The sequence below is a fragment of the Cavia porcellus genome, unplaced genomic scaffold (assembly GCF_034190915.1).
Source record: "Cavia porcellus strain 051 isolate PalLab524CR breed Dunkin Hartley unplaced genomic scaffold, mCavPor4.1 scaffold_3, whole genome shotgun sequence".
NCBI lineage: Eukaryota > Metazoa > Chordata > Mammalia > Rodentia > Caviidae > Cavia > Cavia porcellus.
Window position 1 is genome coordinate 76,052,063 of NW_026947486.1, and position 20,902 is coordinate 76,072,964.

General features: G+C 34.4%; 1 protein-coding gene and 1 long non-coding RNA gene across 4 annotated transcripts in view; one reads left to right on the forward strand and one right to left on the reverse strand.

The window, feature by feature from the left end:
• Lrch2 (leucine rich repeats and calponin homology domain containing 2) overlaps positions 1–20,902 on the reverse strand; it is a 104,348-nt gene that overhangs the window by 82,566 nt on the left and 880 nt on the right. The window lies entirely within an intron of this gene.
• The window catches only part of LOC106027193 (uncharacterized), a 146,328-nt gene that overhangs the window by 61,850 nt on the left and 63,576 nt on the right, over positions 1–20,902 (forward strand). The window lies entirely within an intron of this gene.

Genomic DNA, 20,902 nt, shown 5'->3' on the forward strand with positions numbered 1-20,902 from the left:
AAACCCAAATCTTTTATAATAGTAAGCATGCCTACCCTTTGTTCAAAGAGAGACATTATCATTATTTTTACTGGAGAGTAAGCATGACTGTCGCTTATTCTAGAGAGAGATATAATCTCATTTTTCCAAGGATGCAAGTAAATCTGACTTTTACTTTAAAGAGAGATGATATGCCTATTGTGCAAGACTATTCTCTGTACAAACATCCTTGAGAAGAGATCAGAACATAGAACACTACATGCTTCACTTGTAAGATTTGCAGAAATGTAAGACCCCTGGAGAACTATCTCCCAATAGTATCATTCCTCTTACACTAAGGCTTAGAAGTTGTGACCAAACCACAAAGTATATGCAAAATATAACATTTAAGTATCATGAGAGTCAAATTCTCTGCTCTCTGTAGGGAAATCCTGATCTTCACCTTCCAGTCTTATTCTCCTTGTTTCCTAGGTTAGCATCATTGACTCAAGGCCATTATCTTTCATTCAAGGAAATTTCATTTAACATTAACTATGGATTAAACACAAGTTGTTAGGGTAGATTAAAAAGCTCAGACACCAACTTTAGATATTATCAATTCTTGTTCCACTCCAGCACCAAATAATATCTGCTTAGAGAGCAACACTTCATTGAAACAAATAATGCAGAAAGAATCACCTTCACTTAGTTCTACTAAAACTGAGTTTTACAAAAGTTTTGTGATCAAACCAATACTGTGTCATTCCTGAAGTATTACATGAAAGTATACAGAAGTCATATGGGCTGGTATTTAGCAGATAACCACTAGATTGAAGCTGAACTATACTTCTGAATCTCTCTAGTTATTACCTATAAAACACTGGCAAAGTCACTTGATTCATCATCATTCCAGAGCAACTGAAAATACATACTTTTTTTTTTTTTGTCTTTTTCCTTTTTATCGGTACCGGGGATCGAACTCACAACTGCCTGCTTGCAAGACAAGGGCTTACGCCGCTGAGCTAAATCTCCAGCCCCCTATAAATATTTTTTAATGATGTAAAACTCTCAGAAGAAATGAACAGAAAACTAAAGGGAAATTTTCAGTCTATGCATAATAAATAACAACATTCATAAAAATATGAAATAAAATAAGAGACACTGACAATTATATTTATTTCTTTTGATAATGAAATAAGTGTGCCTGAATTATGGTTTAGGAAAATGCATGTAAATGAAAAAACTTTCATCCTTTTTTTCCTCATATGAAAATAAAAGCTTAAAATGTCTACTACTTGAGAACTACTATTGTTACATGTGAGCAAATTGGTACATAAAATTTGGTTAGTATGCTCTCACATTCTAATACTTATCTTTTTTTAATCTAAAAGAACTGTCAAAACTGGAAACAATAGAAAAATGAAAACATAAGGCATCACAGCTGTATGCTGATGGAAGAACGGAGTGTGGAAATTATTGAGAGGTTGATGTGGGGCTGGGGATTTAGCTCAGGGACATAAACACCTGCCTTGCAAGCAGGCAGTCATGAGTTCGATCCCCGGTACTGATAAAAAAAAAAAAAAAAAAAAAAAAAAAAAAAAAAGAGGTTGATGTGGGAGCCTGATGGGAAATGACAACCCCAGTGTTTGGGCATTTGCTTTCAACAGATGCCCTCTGCAAAGACAGGTGATTTCTTGATTTCGTATTCTCTAGAAGGATACTGTGCTGGACAAGATAATAAACAGTTCAGGACAAGATAATAAACAGTTTATAGCATTGAAACCTTGTTGAATAAGATGTATGAGTCACAAAACTTCTGTTACTTCATGATGAATTAAAATATTAACCATAGTAGAGAGTAAAAAATTGTAAAGTACCTATCAGACAAAATGAGAAAAATGCTTTCAAACTAACAATTATGAGAAACAACAACAAGCAGATCTCACTGACCTGTAGCAACCAAAGAAGGAATACTCTTGGAACACAACACAGGTACTTTGAGAAGAAAGAGTACAAATGAAAGCATGCTTCAAGAAGACATCACAGCTGCTAACCAGAAGGCAGACTACATATATGCTCAGCGATAAAAGGCCAGTGATTTATGCAAGAAGTAAGTCACGTGGAAGTACAAGACTTTTCTAAAAAATGGGGAGGAAAGGTCAGCTCTATTCTACAAAGTTTTCAGTTTCACCAAGAAATGATGACAAGTGAAACAGTGTATCGGCATTCAAACATCAAAATGATGTTTAAGAATGGCTAAGCCTTATACATTTTATATATAATAAATTTGGCATTTCAAATCAATATAGGATTTATTAAGTAGAACTTTTTATTTTCAAAAGACAAATATTATAACCTCACCATAATTGATATTAAAATAAAACCCAGATGAAAAAATAAACATGAAAGTGAGCTATACAAAAAACAAAAAAACATTATATTTAATGAAGTCACCTAACAGAACTGGGAGAAACTTTCAGAATATTAAAGGAAGAAATCACAAATACAAGATTTCAAATTTAGCTACATAAGAAAAAAACCAACAGTCTATCAAAAATGAAAAGGATCACCTGGCCAAAGACATAAGCAAATTCAAAAATGAACAACTACTCTCAAGATAACAATATGTAATATATTAACTAGTGTTAATTTCCTATCTATTTCTTAAAATTCTGTATTGTTTTCATCCTTTGTTGTTAGTTTTTAAAATAAAAAAATCTAAAAAAATAAAATCATCAATGACAAACACGGAAATATATTTGATTTCATTGGTATCAAAATAAATTCCATCATTAAGATACCATAATTAGTTCATCAAATTTGAAGGATTTTTAACAGCATTCATAAGATTATTCTGAATCAGGCACTTCTGCACACCACTAACAGAAATAAAAACTAAGGCAACTTTTCTGGAAAATAGTCTGACAAAATGAATCCTTCTATGTGCTCCTATCTATTGACACATGAATTCAATCTCTAGCATTTTTGGTCCAAATGGAAATACGGTATACTTGCATATCAACGTTATTGAAAACACTAAAGTTCTTGAGATATAGCTAAGTGATAGAGAACTTGTCTGGCATGTGTGAGGCCTTGGGTTCAATCTCCAGTCCCATAAAAAAATAAAGGAGGAAAAACTCAGAAGCATCTAGGTCTGGTGATGCACATGTGCAACCCAAGCTATTTGGAAGGCTGAGACAGACTGCAGACTAGGCAATTTAGCAGGATCCTATTTCAAAATAAAAAAATTTTAAACCAGTAGGATTGTAGTTCAGCATGCTCCCTGGATTCAATCCCCAGTACCATTAAAAAAGAAGTAACTGAAATGTCCAAGAGAAGGATATACGTTAAGTAAAATATATATTCCTTAAAACAGAATATCTTATAGACTTTAAAAATGTTGTAGTTTAGCTTAATATGGAAATATGTTAACAGAGTAGTAACTAGAATATTTAGACTACAAAACTATATACAGAGTTTCCTTTAAATATATACATTTTATACAGACTTGCATAAATTTTGATACTGTGATATGCAAAGAGATGAGCAAGAGGCTGAAGGAAATACACCAAAATATTAATATTTACTTAGGGTTGATGGAGTGAGGAGTGATTTGTACGTTCTTCTCTATGCTTTTCCAAATTTTCTATATAAAGCACGCACTGTTTTGTTATAAGAAAAAAATCATAGTATGCTATTTTAAAGTTATTATTTTGCAAAGCAAACTGAATTCTAACCATAGATATCCCACTGATAAGACTGATATATATGAATACATACTTAACTACAAATGGCTATTATATTTTATTTTAATGGGAACACAACTTGTTCTACAACCAAATATCTATCATTGTATTATGTGACATTAAATTATCATTTCTACTGTATGGCATCATTTTAAAAAATCCAAATTAGAATGAAAATATTTAACTTTTTTTATTTAAAGAAAGACAAAAGAAGATAGAAAACAAGCAGAAATAGTACATACTTTCAAAGAAAACAAATAGTAATAAATCACTAGCTGATGTATACATATTGTCTCCCTATAAATAGCTGTTCAAGGTACACAAGTGGAACATATAAATGGGATTTCAACCAGGGAGACTGCAAACAGTTCTGTTCAACTATCCAACAAAAACTAAGTATTATGGCTATCAATCCTATACACTTAGACATGTATGCGTTTATCCGTATCTTCATTTATGTTGAGACCTAACAGAGCATATTAGATTAAAATCCTTCTGAACGAAGATTAAATATTGCTGGATTTCACATCATAACACTCTGGAATCAGGATTGGGTACTGCAGTGCCACTTTCTTTCTTTCAAAGTTTTTGTTCATTTCATCATGTGTCATCAGATCAGTGCTCTGTTTACGTTTATAGTTTACGTAAAACTGTTTATAGGTTTTACGTAAGCTTGAGTCAACATGTATTTCTATCCTTTCTATGTTAGAGGGAAAAACATAACAAAGCAGGACAGAGCTAAACTTTTTCCTATAGACATATAAAACTAAAAAGACATATAAATCTGCTGTATAAGGAGTTCTATCTTGGTTACTGTGCGGTTTCTTGTTATCATCAACAGAATTGGCTATATCATCAGATAAAGTATAATTGAGCATATCAGTACATAACAGAATTAACAGAAATACAACTTTATAGATAGTATAGAGCTACAAAAACAGGTAGGACTCAAATCAGAATGGATATCGTAGTGAATCATTGTCATTTTCAGTATAGTTGTCTGTACTCCTTAACTTGTTGCCATCAACCTTACAGGTTTTGAATAAAATCTATCAATAACAAGCAGCAATCAAACACGTCAGATTTAACTAAGATCAGTCATGATATAACAGTATAAGTCATAAATGGATCCTGATTGAGTTAACAGGGAATTAAAGATGTCCCCTATGCTATCATGAAGAGCGTGGGGCGAAATAATTCAAGCTTTGAAAGATAATAACCTCCAGCCAAGATTGATATATCCTGCACAACTGTCCCTAGAAATTAATGGAGAAACAAGGTGCTTCCAGGATAAAGAGGAACTAGGGGAATATGCAGCCACCATTTCAACTCTACAGAGAATACTGCAGGGCATTCTAAAAGAGAAAAATAACAAGATTCCAAAACAGTAACAGAGAGGCCACAATGAATGGAGCAGAAAGCGAAATGAAGAAGACAAACTGACAACTAATGACAGAAAAAGAGCTAAACAGAAATGAGGCAGAGAAGGTTGGATATAATTTCTAATATAGATGGCCTAGATACCCTAACTTCAGGGAAAAAATAGAGAATAACAGGCAGGGTGGATCAAGAGATAGGGTCCACCAAGAGGCTCTTTATAGGAAATATAGTTAGCCTGCAGTAGATTATATGGACCAAAATCAAACATGAGAAAATGGAACTTGATGTGATAGGGAACCAGAGAGTAACAAGGATGATTTTTTTTTTTTTTTTGTCTTTTTCGTTTTTATTGGTACCAGGGATTGAACTCACGACTGCCTGCTTGCAAGGCAGGCACTTATGCTGCTGAGCTAAATCCCCAGCCCCCAGTAACAAGGATAATTATACCAGTATACATGGATAGGTTGAACAGACAGGCTTTAGGAAATGAAGAAATATAACTAGAAATCCAGCCCAGGAGTGAGAACGTTCAGAAACACTTAAGTAAATAGCAGGTTTCCCCCCCACTACAAAACTATGAGTGTTGGGGAGACCCAAAAATACACAGTTCATTCTGGGGGAGTGAAGGGGAGGAATAGTCCTCAAAAAAAACCAGCAGAATATATATCTAATAGTGTATCAGGAATTAAAACTCTTATTACTCGCACCACTCTGCTTGGTTGGAACTTTTTCTGTCCTAGTTTGTATACAAACATTGGATCTGAGGGGCACGGATGGCTGTCCATAGCATAAGGAACATCTTTAAAATATTTAACTTTTAATGGAAAATTGCTTTCACATAAATTATTTTGTTAACACAAAAAACCTGCAACATCTAAATAATTATTAGTCTGGGTAAGAATGTCTATATCTAGGACAGCTGAATTGATGTGCGATTAATTTGACTTTGGTGATCTTTCTGCCTTGATAAAGGTCAACCAGCCATTGAAAACCAAATGTTTACATACTGTACTTTTTATTTTCATGAATTAAGATACCTTAGTACAGTGGTGGTAAACCTAGAGACTGTCTTAATTTTATCATTGCTGACACAAAATACCTGACACTCATGGTCAAAGGAGAAAGGTTTATTTAGCTCACAGTTTGTAGAGGTTTCAGTCCATAGTCTGCTGGCCCAAAGCAAGGTGGCATGGGAGACAGCCTTCATAGAGGAGAAACCATTCTTGCTAGGCAGAAGGTAGCAAAGCAGTGAAGCAACAAGTGACTGCAACTGCTCCCTTTTTTTCTCTTATGTTCCAACTAGGACACTGGCCCTTAGGGTGGATAGCGCTCACACCCAAAGTGGAGCAACCTTAATCCTAGTATCACATCCTTAATCTCAGCACCACACACCCTACACAAAATGATCTCTGAAAAGCCCACCTATGACTGCATGAGGCTTTGGGAGGACATCTAGACACAAGCCATAACAGAGACCAAGCACCCAAACTGCAATGCCAGACCCACATATTTATTGCAAAGTGCCAACACTGTCCCTTTGTGTGCAGTTATCTAATGCTTGCTGCTAATGCGATGCCTCGACAGCTTAGCTCATGTGCTGAGAGAGAGGACTCTGCACACCCACTAAGGCAGCTTCACCATCACTGCCTTGGTATCTTTCTACATGAGAAGGGAAAATCTGACATAATGAGAGAAGTCTGAATCCAACTCGCCAGAATAACTACAGTAGATTTTGGATCCTCCTTGTTATAGTATGTGTTTGGATGGCTCCCCAAAATCTCATACAATCATGGATGCAGCTAGTATTTGTGATTGGTTTGTTGTCTAGCACTGGGATTGGTGATGTGAGTACTGCACTTGCCCAGGGCGGAGCCAACATACAGTGTAAGGGCATGGAAGAAGGCATGTCTTTCCTTTTTTTCCGCACTGTTTCACACTTGCTGTTTGCAGTGGACATGAACGGTTGCCTCACCATGCCATCCTGCCTTGGAGCCAACTGAATATAGGCTGAAACCCCCAAAACTGTAAGAAAATAAACATTTCCTTGCTTCACTGTGGATGTCAGGTATTTTGTCTCAACAACGAGAGAAAAGTAACTAAGACATTCCTGAAGGAGGGAGGTGGCCAAGTGCAATTTGTAATGTTAGATAAATCTCTTTTATCTTTGATTTATCCAGATTAAGACTAAATTTATAGCCTATTGTACTGTGTCCCTTAAAATAATACTACATTTAGAAAGTATGAGCCATCCTTACTTGAGTTGTTTAACAGCACAATAGTAAATACTGATTCTGAAACTAACAGCAATTTATAGAAAATTGACAAATTATACAGTAGTGGCAAATTCTATAAGCCAACCTTAAAACCTCCACTATTATTATGTTAAGTAGTCAAACATATTAGCACAGTGGCAGCTGCCAGTAGTAAGACCAGATTCAGACAGTACATTACTAATACAGAGATGGCACCATCAGCATGGTTATTACTTCAACAGTTCCCTAGTCCTGTTTGACAAAGCCAAACTGGGTGGATCAAATGAAAGATAATACAAACCCCATGTTATTCCATGTTTCAATTAACTCTGGGGTAAAGCCATACAATTTTATATTCATAGCTGTGCAGCACCAGAAGAAAAAGAGATGCTAACAAGATAGGGTGGATTAAAAAATGACCCTATAACAGCTCCTCAAAAGTACCTCCAGCTCATCATATACTGGGGGAATGTAGAATATTCCTGCAAGACTGACTCTGGCCTATATGGTTTATATGAATACATCTAAGATCACCAGGGCACCATTTTCCTATAGATTTCAATCAGACACTATAAGAAGTTGATGTATAAAACAGCCATAGATTGTCATGCTCCTTCCCATAATTTTCAGCTTAAAAATTTGACTAGTTGGGATTAAGGATGTAGTTCAATGATAAAGCACTTGCTAAGGCATTCAACACTCTGGATTTGCTTCCTAGTACTGAAAAAAATGACAAAGATGTATTTTCAACTGTTCCAGAGGGGTATAGCAATGAATGTAGGGAATTCATATATAGATTGCCTTATCTGCCCTAAAAAAGTCTAAATTCCTCTAAGGGAAAACAGTATAAAGCCAACAAGTACAGTTGCATCTGTGTATTCCTATTAAATTTAAACAAATAACAATAGTAGAATTATTAAATTATGATGCATCTAAATATTGCAGGATTAGGTGGTCCTTAAAAACTATGCTCAAGATATGGCATGTGAGCCCTAGCACTAAAAAAGCAAATCATGTTTTAGAAGTTGGTGGCATAGCTCTGAAGTAAAGTTCATGCTTGGTATGCACAGAGCCCTGGGTTTCAAACCCAGCTCTAAGAAAGCTACAAAATATTTCTTTTCAGTGTGATAGTGACATAAGGAAAACTCTTTAAGAAAGAATAATTCAGAAAAGGACACAACAGACTACAATGGGAAGGATTTTGAGGCAACAATATTACTACATAGATAAATGTGAGAAGACTTGGGTGACAAGATGACAAGACTGTATAGGACAAGTAAACTTGTATACCTGTTGATATTAGTCATTAATCTCTGATACAACTAAATGTGACAACTTTAGTTGCAACTTGAAAGTAGTAGATTCACTATCTTAATTGTGCCCATGGCAAATGAAAGACAACAGGTCAACTTAAAAAGAGAAAATTAAACCAAGACATGCTAAAACACAAATGGAAAAAAAACCTAAACCTAACCACAAATGTGCATTTACTTCCCAATATTCCTGGACTTCACTTAAAAATAGGACTTTCAAGATTAAATCTGTTTAAAGAATATATTAATCCTTAAAACATTTTATATTTTACTATTTTCAATGTAAACATAGTGTTTATTGTCATAAACATTAATTACAAATTAAGTTCACTGAATATTTAACCTACTTCAAAGTAGCCAACCATGTGAGTATGGTGGTACATGCCTGTAATCCCAGCACACTCTAAAGAAAGCTGAGGCAATAAGATGGCACATTCAAACCCAGCCCAGCCAGTTTAGCAAGATCCTATCTCAAAACAAAAAATAAAGATGAGGATACAGCTCAATGGAAAGGCCCCGAGTTCAATCTCTAGTACCACAAAAAAGCGAGCCAACTACTCTAAGAGTATATCAAATGGTGTAATACAGAATATGTCAAAGTTACAGTTGATTTCCAAATTGCTAGGTTAATAATCCTATCTCTGCTGATAAAGCAATCATGTGCTGTTTCTTTCACCATCTAGGTACTTTTCATTATTTAAAATATTGTCCCATAACAAAACAATATATGCTGTGATTAAAATATGGTGATTTAAGAAGTATAGTAAAATACAGATTGCTATAAATCTTCCTCAAAAGTAATTTCCCTTTGCTTCTAACTTATTCCATTGTCCTTGCCACTTTCTGAAGCAGTTCTGCAAGTTGTCTTCTATGCATGTCTTTAGTTGTGCTGTTGTGACTGCATTAATGCCCTGAATCAACTAAAAACATTCACATTCCATAATCATTTTGACCTTAGGAACAATCCAGAAGTCGTACGGTACCGGCTCTGGTGACTAAGGTAGATAAGGATATATAGTGTTTATACCAAGCTGCTTTCCCACTGGGTGGCACTCAGGACCAACATTCACTGTATTTTTAATCATGCCAAGATGACTTCCAGAACTGCTTCAGGAGGTAGCAAGAACTATGGAACAATTATGTGCAAAGTGAAAGGTGGTATCTTAAAGAGTATTAATGGCAATATGACTTTTATTGTAACAACTTTTTTAAAAATTGAAAAACTCACCAACCATTTACTTTGATCACACCCCAAAAGCAAAATTCAGAAAGACAATGAGAGGTCCGAACTGAATGAACTATAGGATACATGCATAAGAAGTAGAGAAAAATACAGAGGAAAGGCAAAGAGACAAATTGTGGAAGCATTCAAAAAAGCACCAAGGATGAGAAGCAGGCTTTAAAAAATTTTAAAAAAATTGTTAAAAACGAAGCAAGCTTAACTGAATAAAACACATTAGACAAATTCTGTATGCCACACAATATTGTACTACTTACTGGAATGACAACAAAGTCACTACTTTAAACTCTAAATCCAATAAAATGAAAAGCACATATTTTTTTTCTAATGATAACATTTATGCAACCTATATATGTACTTATTGTAGTATTGTTTATTTTTCAGAATTATTAAACTCATGGTTCATGGTATACGGAATGAAAAATATTAACCACAATTAACAATCATAGCTGCTATACTATAATAGCAGTTCAGAGTAATCATGTAGAGGATGAGGGGAAAGGGGAGCGATAAAGAAAGGTCTAATCTGGAATACAAGAGGTCAACAGAAATGCAGAACGTGGAGAAGAGGAAGAATTAGTCATTTCAAGGGGGAAAAGTATGGAGACATGGAACAGCAGGATACTTTTAAAACCAAGACATGAAATACAGTTTGGAGGCTGTATGGGACTAAACTGAAGTATAGTAGGCCAAGAATATAAAATGAGTTCATTAGAAAACAAATTAATGTTATACACCTCATTACTGTACTAACAGACGAAAAAGTATGATTATCTCCATATACAAAAAAGGCACTGGAAAAAATCCAATGACTTCTTTATGACTCAAGAAATATACAAAAATGCATTTTAAATAAATTAAAGACCAAAGTAAAGCGAGACTTTTTGGAGTAGGGGAACAAAGGATTAGGGAAGAAGAGGGAGAAATTGAATGTAAAATAATAAATATATTTCATATACATTTACAAACCACTCAAAATAATGTAAATTTCATGTATTGCAAACAGATATTAATTTAAAAAAACTAGGTTTGGAAGGGAATTTAACCTGATAAGGCCATCTACTAAAAAAATCAGAGTTAACATCATATTTAATGGATTAAAAACTGAAAGCTTTCTCTCTAAACTGAGAAACAAAACAAGAATATCCACTCTCACAAAATTTAGTGTTGTTTCAGAATTTCTAATCAAAGCAATTAGGCAAGAAATAGATATAAAAGGGGTCCAGATTCAAAGGAAGAAGTACAATCATCTCTATTTGCAGATAATATGATCCTGTATGTGCCAAATCCTAACAAATCCATTAGAAGGAGCCAGGAGTGTAGCTCAGTAGAAGAGAATTTCCTGGTATGCTCAAAGGCCTAAGTTTGAAGGCCCTCCATCACAAAAAATAACTAAAAAAAAATTAAAAAAATAAACAACTTAGTTCAGCAAGGTTGATGGATATCATTATATAAAAATCAAGCCAAGTGTGGTGGCACACATCTGTAATTTAAGCACTCAGGAGGCTAAGGCAGGAGGATTGCTGAGGGTTTGAGACCAGCCTGGGCTACAAAGTGAGTTCAAGACCAATTTGAATTGCATACTGAAAACTTGTCTCAAAAATACAAAACAAAACAAAAACAAAAACAAAAGGCAACCCAAAAATCAAATGGAAGCTTAGCATGGTGGCAAATGCCTATAATCTCAGCACTTTGGTAGGCTGATGCAGAGGCAATTGAGTTCAAACCCAGCAGGCACGATTTAACAACCTAGTAAGATCCTATCTCGAAGCAAAATCTAAAAAAAAAAAAAAAATTAGAAACAAGTTAATGGAATAGACATTTTACAAAGACATATAGTCAATAAGCATCTGTCACATTACTCAACGCCATTAGTCTTTAGGGAAACACAAATCAAAACCAAAATGAGACACCATTTCACATCCACTAAGATGGCTATAAGCAAAAATACAGAAAAAATGTTGTTGAGGATATGCGGACATTAGAATGCTTATATAGTACATTATTAATGGGAATGTAAAATGGTACAGCAACTCTGAAAAATATTTTGATATTTCTCCAAAATGTTAAACATAGAATCAGCATACAATCAGTTACACATATGTCTCCAAGATAAATGAAAACACATCTATACAAAAACCTTTACATAAATGCTCACAGCAATTTTGTTCATACTACCCAAAGAATGGAAATAATAGAATGTTATGCAGAAATAAAAAGGAATCTAGTACTGATATATGTTACAACATAAATGAACTTTGAAAAGATACTATATGAAAAAAGCCAATCACAAAAGGCTCCATATTGTATGAATCATTTATACGAAAGGTTCAGAATATGTACATCTATAGAGACAGACCAGTGGCTGTCCAAGCCTAGATAGGGTTGGGCAGAGGTAGGCAAATAGAATAAAGAGGGACGTAATGGATATGGATTTCTTCTGGGATAATGAAAATATTTTAAATTATACTGTAGTAATGGCCATGCAATTCAATAAGCAATACATTTCAAATGGATGAATTTTTGGTTTGTAAATTCTTTTTTCAAAAAAAAGGTTAAAAAGAAAAATAGGAAAGGACGCCTCTGGAAAGATAACTGATACATTAAAACATGAAACTGGACCTCTATTCCATATCATATTTGAAAAATCAATTCAATAAGGACTTAGAATGTAAACACAAAAATAACACTTTAAAACTCTAAATAAGCCAAGTGTGGTGACTCACACCTGTAATCCTAGAAGCTGTACTCAGGGAAGAGATGAGGAAGGAGGATCACAAGTTAAAGCCCAGCTCGGGCAAGTTCACAATTTAGCAAAAAATTGTCTCAAAAAGGACTAGAGTTGTTGCTTAGTGTGAAGATGCTAGGTTCTATCCCTGGTACCACACAAAAAAACCTTAGTAAAACTGCAGATTAATAGATTTTACACATTCTATTGCTATAGAGGACAAAAAAATATTTAAAAAATTAACAACTGATAAATTTAAATGTATTAAAATTTTAAGGATTTATTCATCAAAAGATACCCTAAAATGTAGTAAAGCAAATTATAAACTAGGAAATGATATAACACAAAAAACTGAAAAAATTACTTGTGTAAGGAGTATTTCAAAATTATAATATATTATACATATATAATACATAATATTATAGAGTTCTATAAGGAAAGAGAAAACATTCAATAGAAAATGCGCAAAAGAAATGCAACACTACTTTTCTATATAAGAAATATATATGGCCAATAGGCATTTCAGCAGATATCATCATTGGTGATTTGAAAAATTTAAATAAAGATTTCACTGAAATAGCATTTTAAACTAATTTGGCCAAAATTTCTACATCTGACAATACTATGTATTTGGGCGGGATGTGGATTTATAAGGCTCGCTTACACATTTACATGGAAATGCTAAGTGTAAACTAGTTTGAACACTGACATATCACATAACCTACCAATTCCACTTCCAAGTATATAAAAAGAAACAAATTTTATACATACAGTAAGAAACATACATAATAATGCTTATGGCAGAACTGGTCACAAGGGGGGAAAAGGCAGAAACGGCAGCACTGTTCACCAAGAAAAAGATGGAAACAATAAAAAAAGCCATCAATAGAAAAGTGAATTGAATGAGGTGCAATCACACAATGTAAGACAATTCAGTCATTCAAAATAGTTAACTACAGCTTCACATATTTGGATGAATCTTAATAGGTTAATGCATATTGAATAATAAAATATAAAAATGCCCACAGTTAAAGCAAAGAGTGTGTATTAGTATTTTTTTTAACCAAGAACAAGGAAATAGAACCTTGAAAAGTACTGTTAGGGCACTAGCTACTGGTTTGAAAGTGTTGAGTAACAAGTGGCAGTCAGATTCACAATTGGAAAGAGCAGTTTAGCTAGCTAGTGTAGATGATTAACTGTGAAGCAAACTTGAGGCATAGGAAACAGAAATTGGGGAACTGTTCACAGGTCAAGGTAAGGAAGAGAGAAGACAATGGCAGTGAGAATGCACAGGAAGGAAACAGAGCTGAAAGCTATTCAACAAGCTTTGACCACCGTACTTTAGTTCCTAACAAGATACAGACGGTGAAGGAAAAAAAGAGCCCAGAATAACATGCAAATGTCTGATCTGAATCAAGAGGGGGCCTACGGTTTTTACAAGAGTTTATTATTTGATTTAATGAGTCTGAGGAGACTCCAGGATGGCAATATTCATGTAGCTTCTTCCTGCCATACATAACTACAAAATTTCATGTCCGGCCCTTTAAAGCCAACCTTTCACCTTATAAATTTCCCGATGATATTCCAATGATTCAGCTAAATATAATTTATTCCCTCTTTGAACATGCACTAAATTTTGTTTTTGGTATGATGTTTATCTTTATCCTAGGATCAGTGAACCTTGGACACATTTTGAACTGGAATTAACATTCTGAACTGGAAAAGTCTTTGTTGTGGAGGGCTGTCCTTTCCTCATTGAAGGATGCCTGAAAGCATCCCTCACTTGTTCCCACCAGATGCCAGTAGCATCCTCAAATTGTGGGAAAAATATTTCCATGGCTAGGATGCAGTTTGGTGATAGAGAGCTTCCAGGACCCTGCTTTCAATCCTAGAACAGCCAAGATACTTTGACAGACAGAAAGACAAATATTTGTTATACTGAGTGAACTAGTTATAAGCAGCCACAAACTCGAACATTATAAAACTGCCTCACATAATTTTCTTTTGTAACATTAAAAGATGGCCTGGAGTGTAAGGTATTTTTCACATAAAAGAGAAGCAGACACTCGTTGTGAAACTTTTCAAAGACCCAATATTGTAAGAGCATTATAATGCTTCAAGAAATATCTGGATATATTCAAACTGTAGAGAAAAAGAAAACTAAAAGATTTCCTTTGCTAGCTCATGATAACAACCATCCTCTGTAGAATGAGGGTGGGCATCACACATGTTTTTTTTTGAAAAGTATAAAACCAAATTTTAAAAAAATGGGGTTATTCAAAATAAAAGGATGAACATAGTACATAATTTAAAACCACAATACAAGGTGGTCTACAATGGTTACCATGATGTCTCTTGTTATCTTCAATAGAATTGTCCATATCATCAGGTATAATAAAATTGAACATAGCAGTACAGAGCAAAATCAACGAAAACAAAACATTGGAGACATTATAGGACTTCAAAAGAGGGTAATAGTCAAACCAGAACGAGTATCATAGTGAATCTTATTGTCTTCAGTGTAGTTGCCTATACTCTCAGACTTGATACTATCAAACATAACAGATTCGAATAAAATCAGTCAATACAAGACAGAGATCAAACAAGACAGATTCAGATAAAATAAGTGTCAAAACAAGACAGTGAACACACTACAGGGCTTCCGATTAAGTTAATAGGAAATTTAAAATGTAGTATATCTTGCTACCTTTGGAATAGCTGTCTATGGCATCACACAGTTTAAGCATTACTCACTGTGCGCTGCTGGGCTGAGCTGGGAGAATAGCAGATGTTTATCAAAGTTTCAGTGTGTGCCTTGAGACAAACAAATAGCACCCCTGCCCAGGAAATCAATATGATAAACAAACCACTCCCCAGAAACTCAATGTAAGTTTTCACTTACTGTTGTGGTGAACTGTTCCTAGCATCACCCCTTACACTGTCAATGAAGCTCTTGGATGGATCTTTTCCACCTTCCACTTTTTGATGCCAAATAAGTGTTTCAGAGTTTATACTGTAAGTAATCTAAACTGAAATACTAAATTTTAAACTTTAAATAAAGTGTTCCACCAACTTCAACTGTAAAATATCTTAATCGACCACAGCTGTTCTTATAACTGTCATGCTGTAAACATATAGCTGATTTGTTTTTCAGTGCTGGGGATCAAACCCAGGGCCTAATGCATGCTAGGCAAGTGCTCAGTCACTGAGCCATACCCCAATACTCTTGCCCAAATTTTCAGAAAGTTTTCCCAAACTAATTTAGCCTTCAATAAAATTAAGACTTATACAATATGCCATATCACTTATTTGTAAAATTTATTAAAGAATATTATTTGAATGTTATTAAATGGTATAATGCAATTCTTTTCTAACTGTAACACATGTTACTAAACACATTCAACTATTTAAGAACCCTTCAAGGACAAAAACTATGTGTCTTTCTTTTCTATTGTCAATAATCATTTTTTGAAGATGGAATTCAACATGTTTAATGAATATGTATTTTAAAGCTTTTAGACAAAAAGGCATAAAAAGCAATGCAAGTAAACAAAACACAAACTACCACAATGACTATAACCTATGAAGTTAAATAAGCATTTATTCTTTGGAATAAATAATTTATTGGTTGAGTGTTTAATAACAGCTTTGTTTTAAAGAGAACCATTACAGTAGAAACAACACTGGGACAGTGCTAGAGCTAAAAAACCTAGGCTCTAACCCACACTCTGCTATTCTTGCCAGCAAATCACTTAACCTCTCTCAACCACAAGGCGTAATTACTATGTACTCTGCCAAGCTCACAGCATTACTTATTAGGATTCAATAGAATAATGCATATATATGAAAGCACTTAGAAATTTATGAACAGCTATATAAATGGCATTATTTTAATGATGAGTGTACCCACCAATTTAAGTTAACATCTTATTTTAAGGAACCTGCTAAAGAAAGAAATCAAGGGACAATTATTTATAGAATTTATCCCTGCATAATCACTATAGGTTCAGTGACTAAAATTTAAACCACAGGGATTAAAATATGCATCAACTTAAAAAGCTACTTCACAACTGATTTTCCAGGAAGACATTTATTACCTAAAACAAGGAAGATAAGTGAATCAGTCCACAAAATCACAATTATAAGCACATTACAATAAACTGACTGAGAAGACCTTCACCTATGTAAACAAATCAGATTCTGTGTTTACTCAGTTCCATTTTACAACTTGAGACAAAGTGCTGTGTCCCATAGTTGAAGAGGTGAACCCCTGCATGCAAGAAATACTAGCTGACTCTTGATTTTCAGGAAAAATGTGTTTATCCAATGCACAGCACAATCTGATTGGTGTAACATCTGCTAAATTTACTGCTCATGGACATGATAAAGTAGTATATGGGCTGGGATGGAGCTCAGTGATAAGAGTACTAACCTCACATGTGATTACTCAGGTTTAATGCCCAGCACAGCAGAAAAAAGCAACTTACAAAGAAACAGATTGCAAGTAGAGTGAAATGCATCTCCTTATTTGTAGTACTAGACACAACTATGAAAAGCTTCAAGATTTGTTTCGATATAGTAAATTGGTTTTCAAATCAGCAAATTATTGTATCCAAAAAGTTCCTGTCCTTGGTCTTGCCAAGTCTACGTACAAACCATCTTATTGTAAACATTACAGCAAGATTTGGCTGCCTTCCTAAAATAGGTTACCAACTTTCTGATTCTTGTTTATATATCCTTTTGTAGGTGAGAATTTTATTCAAGGAGTTCTGAAAAGCACATACTCAAAAAATTGAGCACAAACCAATTAGTTTCAAATAAATTAGCTAATGCCTCCTTTCAAATGTTACTCTATTGAATGGGCTGCCATAATCATTTAGCTTTGCACTCTGTTCTAGTAAAGAAAGGGATTGAAGCTGGAGAGGAAAAGAAAAACAAAGAAGCCAGCATTATTACAGCAGGTGAGGAGGGCTTCGGAACAAGAACATGCACCAGAAATACAGGGAGAGGTAAAAAGATACCAAAGATAAACTTTGCCAACAGTTATCTACTCTCCATTACTTCTCATAGCAAAATCTGTTACAGATAAAAGAAGTATTTTTTGGCTACATGGTTTGGGGCAATAGTTTGTTTTGCTTAATTTCACTGTTTTTTGAATTAGAGTCACTATGTAGTTCATGCTGGCACTGAACTCACTATATAGCCCTTGCTGGCCTTGAACTTACAGGGATCTTCCTGGTTCAACCTCCTCAGTGCTGGGATCACAGGTGTGCACCATGCAAGGGGGCACTATTTTCTTAACACAAACTTACTGTGAAATGTAAACTAGGGTCATGTATAAACTATAGGTTAACAGTAAGTTTGATTCAGAATATACAATAAACAAACGCAATATGATGAAAAACGTGAGGTTCACATCACCCAAATTTACTAAAAAGAACACTTAACTAGAACTTGACAACCGAGTTCCTGGTTTTGGTTTTGACCTGAACAAGTGGCTTTTAGGTTAATCACTAAGTTTTTATCAGTGTTCTTTGCCACTCAAAGAAACAAGTATCTCTTATGTGCTTTTAAAATGAGCTATTCTGGGGTTTCCTCAACCTTGAGTACACATTAAAATCAGGTGGAAAGATTGTTTTAAAAGTATCTTGGCCCCTGAGATTCCAATTTAATTGGTCTGGGGTGGGGCCCAAAGCATACATTTGAAAAGAAAACTCCCTTGCAATTTTACTGTGCATCCAGGATGGGGAACCACTGGCCTATATCATCTTTTATATAGGTGGGGAAAAACAAATACTAAAAAACAACCTCCCATTTTATTGTTTCAGCCCATTTTCTCAACACCACTCAGCTAGATTTATTAGATATAATAGCATCTTAACTCTTTTCCTTCCTCTAGTCTCTTCCCAATCAAACAAACCAGTCTACAACTGTCTGGCTACTCAGTTTGATCCTGAAACATTATCCCACTGAAAGTCATTTTAAGTAACATATAACAATATCACCAACAGAAATGTTTTCATCAAGTAGAAAATATACTGTGTTTATAGGTATGTGTACGTTTGTATGTTTATGTATAACCTCAACTACAGTTTATTTTTCTTCAATTCTGATATACAGATCTTCATTTATATATATAATGAATGCTGATGTTTCTACATCAAAAAATACTGCCCCAAATAGTTCATAGCTGAATTTTATCAAAAATAAATGACAAATGAGTCACCTACAGATACATCATTTAAATGGAAGAAAGAACAGCACAAAATTTTTCTCACTCTTAAAGTGTTGCCACAAGGAACACACAGTAAACTAAAAAAAAGTGAAATTATTTCAAGAGTTCCTATATTACTGCAGACTCTCAGACACTGATAAAGATTATAATGGGGCTAGAAGTATATAGCTCAATGGTAGTGTTTGCCTAGTATACATGATGTCCTGAGTTCCATTTTCACTCTCAGCACAAAAGGAAAAAAAGAAAGAAAGAAAGAAAGAAAGAAAGAAAGAAAGAAAGAAAGAAAGAAAGAAAGATGGAAAGCTTTGATATCAGAAAAGAAAAGAAAAGAAAAGAAAAGAAAAGGAAAGGAAAGGAAAGGAAAGGAAAGGAAATAAAAGATTTTGATGAGTGAATGTTTACCAAGAGCAAATATGGTTCTGGACTGTGTTGCAGCTTACCTCAGAAAACCAAGACTTAAAAGCCAAAGGTTATAACCAAGTAAGATGACATTCATATTTACAAGAAATATCAAATACAATAAAAGGAAAATAGAATGAGAAGACTAAACAAGTATATGGCTTTTCTCTGCTTCCAAGGGCTCTGTCTTTTTAGAGACAGCAAGACAGAGACACAAAAAGAAAATAAAGTCAGCACTGCCAACTGGAAAAGAGAATAAATATCATGGGAATTCAAAGAAACAAGAGACTGCTATGGACTAAGGGAGTTGGAGACAGCTTCTTGGAAGAGATGGAGCTTGAACAAAAAATTAAGTAAGTGGAGAGAAGAAAGCATTCCCAAGGATGTAAATAATCGTGTTACAAAGATGAGACAAAATTGCACAAAATACTGTATGTGAGGAACAAGGGACTGACCTAGTTGGAAGAGAAGATTCTGTTTAGGAGGGTTTGTAGAGACAAGGTTGCAATAATAAAGGAGAACCATACAGTGAAAGCCCTGAATGCCAAACAAGGATGCTTAACTTTGTCCCGCAGATTAGAGGATCTTTCATAGGCCATAAAGAACAATAAGGAAAAAACATACTTCTAATGATGCAATTTGAAGCCATTTTTCCTAAAGTCCTTGAAGAATATATCAAGCAGTATAATACAGTATCTTGACAACAGAATCACAAACATGTGAGCAAATTATTTAGGAAATGTGGTGAAGGTGAAGGAATAAACAGTCAAATGTGCTTTCCAAAATACAAAACCAGGTATTGACTACGCATTTATAGATCTTAGGAAAATGTCTAAGACAATCGCTGAATAGAAAGCTTTGATATCAGGTTTTCCTCCTTTCTCCATCCTTTTCCAACACACATACCTTCCTTTATCTCTACAAACAGAATATACTGAATTTGTCCCGTCTTGAAGAAAAGGTATTTTACTACTGTTTACCATGGGTGAATCTACTTACCACATTCTTTCAAAATCACTAGATCTATCAAAGTAATTTTTCATGATTTATTTCAGCACAGTAAATGAAACAAACATAACCAGCAAATTTAAAGATTATGAAAAGCAAAGAACCCTTTCAGCAAACCAAAACACAGTTAAAATAAGCAACACTGATTTATAAAGCAGAGGGGAATGACAAGTGTGTTCCTAACAAAAAATGCCAGCCACAACAAAGACTAACCGAGAATATATGAAAAACATTGCAATAGCCAATTTCTTAACTAAAATGACAAGCCATTAACTCACGACTCCATAAAGAATGGAGTTAATGTTTTTTTTTTTCAAAAAATGCCCTTAAAATTTTTGGCTCTTCTATAAAAATAATGACTCTAACATAACTCAAAACAAGGATTATCTTCCCTTGTAACCAGTCACGTAACGTGATTGATAATTTAATTTGCTACTAAAGCAAACACTAATTTAACCACCACTACCTTCTCAACACTAGGAAAATTAAAAATCTCAGTCTTTAAAGGCATATGTGACAAGAAGGAAACCAACAATATCCTAGAATGGTTAAACCACATGCAAAATAAGAACACAGACAAACCATGGCAATACTGTTGTATTCCTACAAGGGCTAAGCCATTTCTGCAGGTTCCTATGCCTTT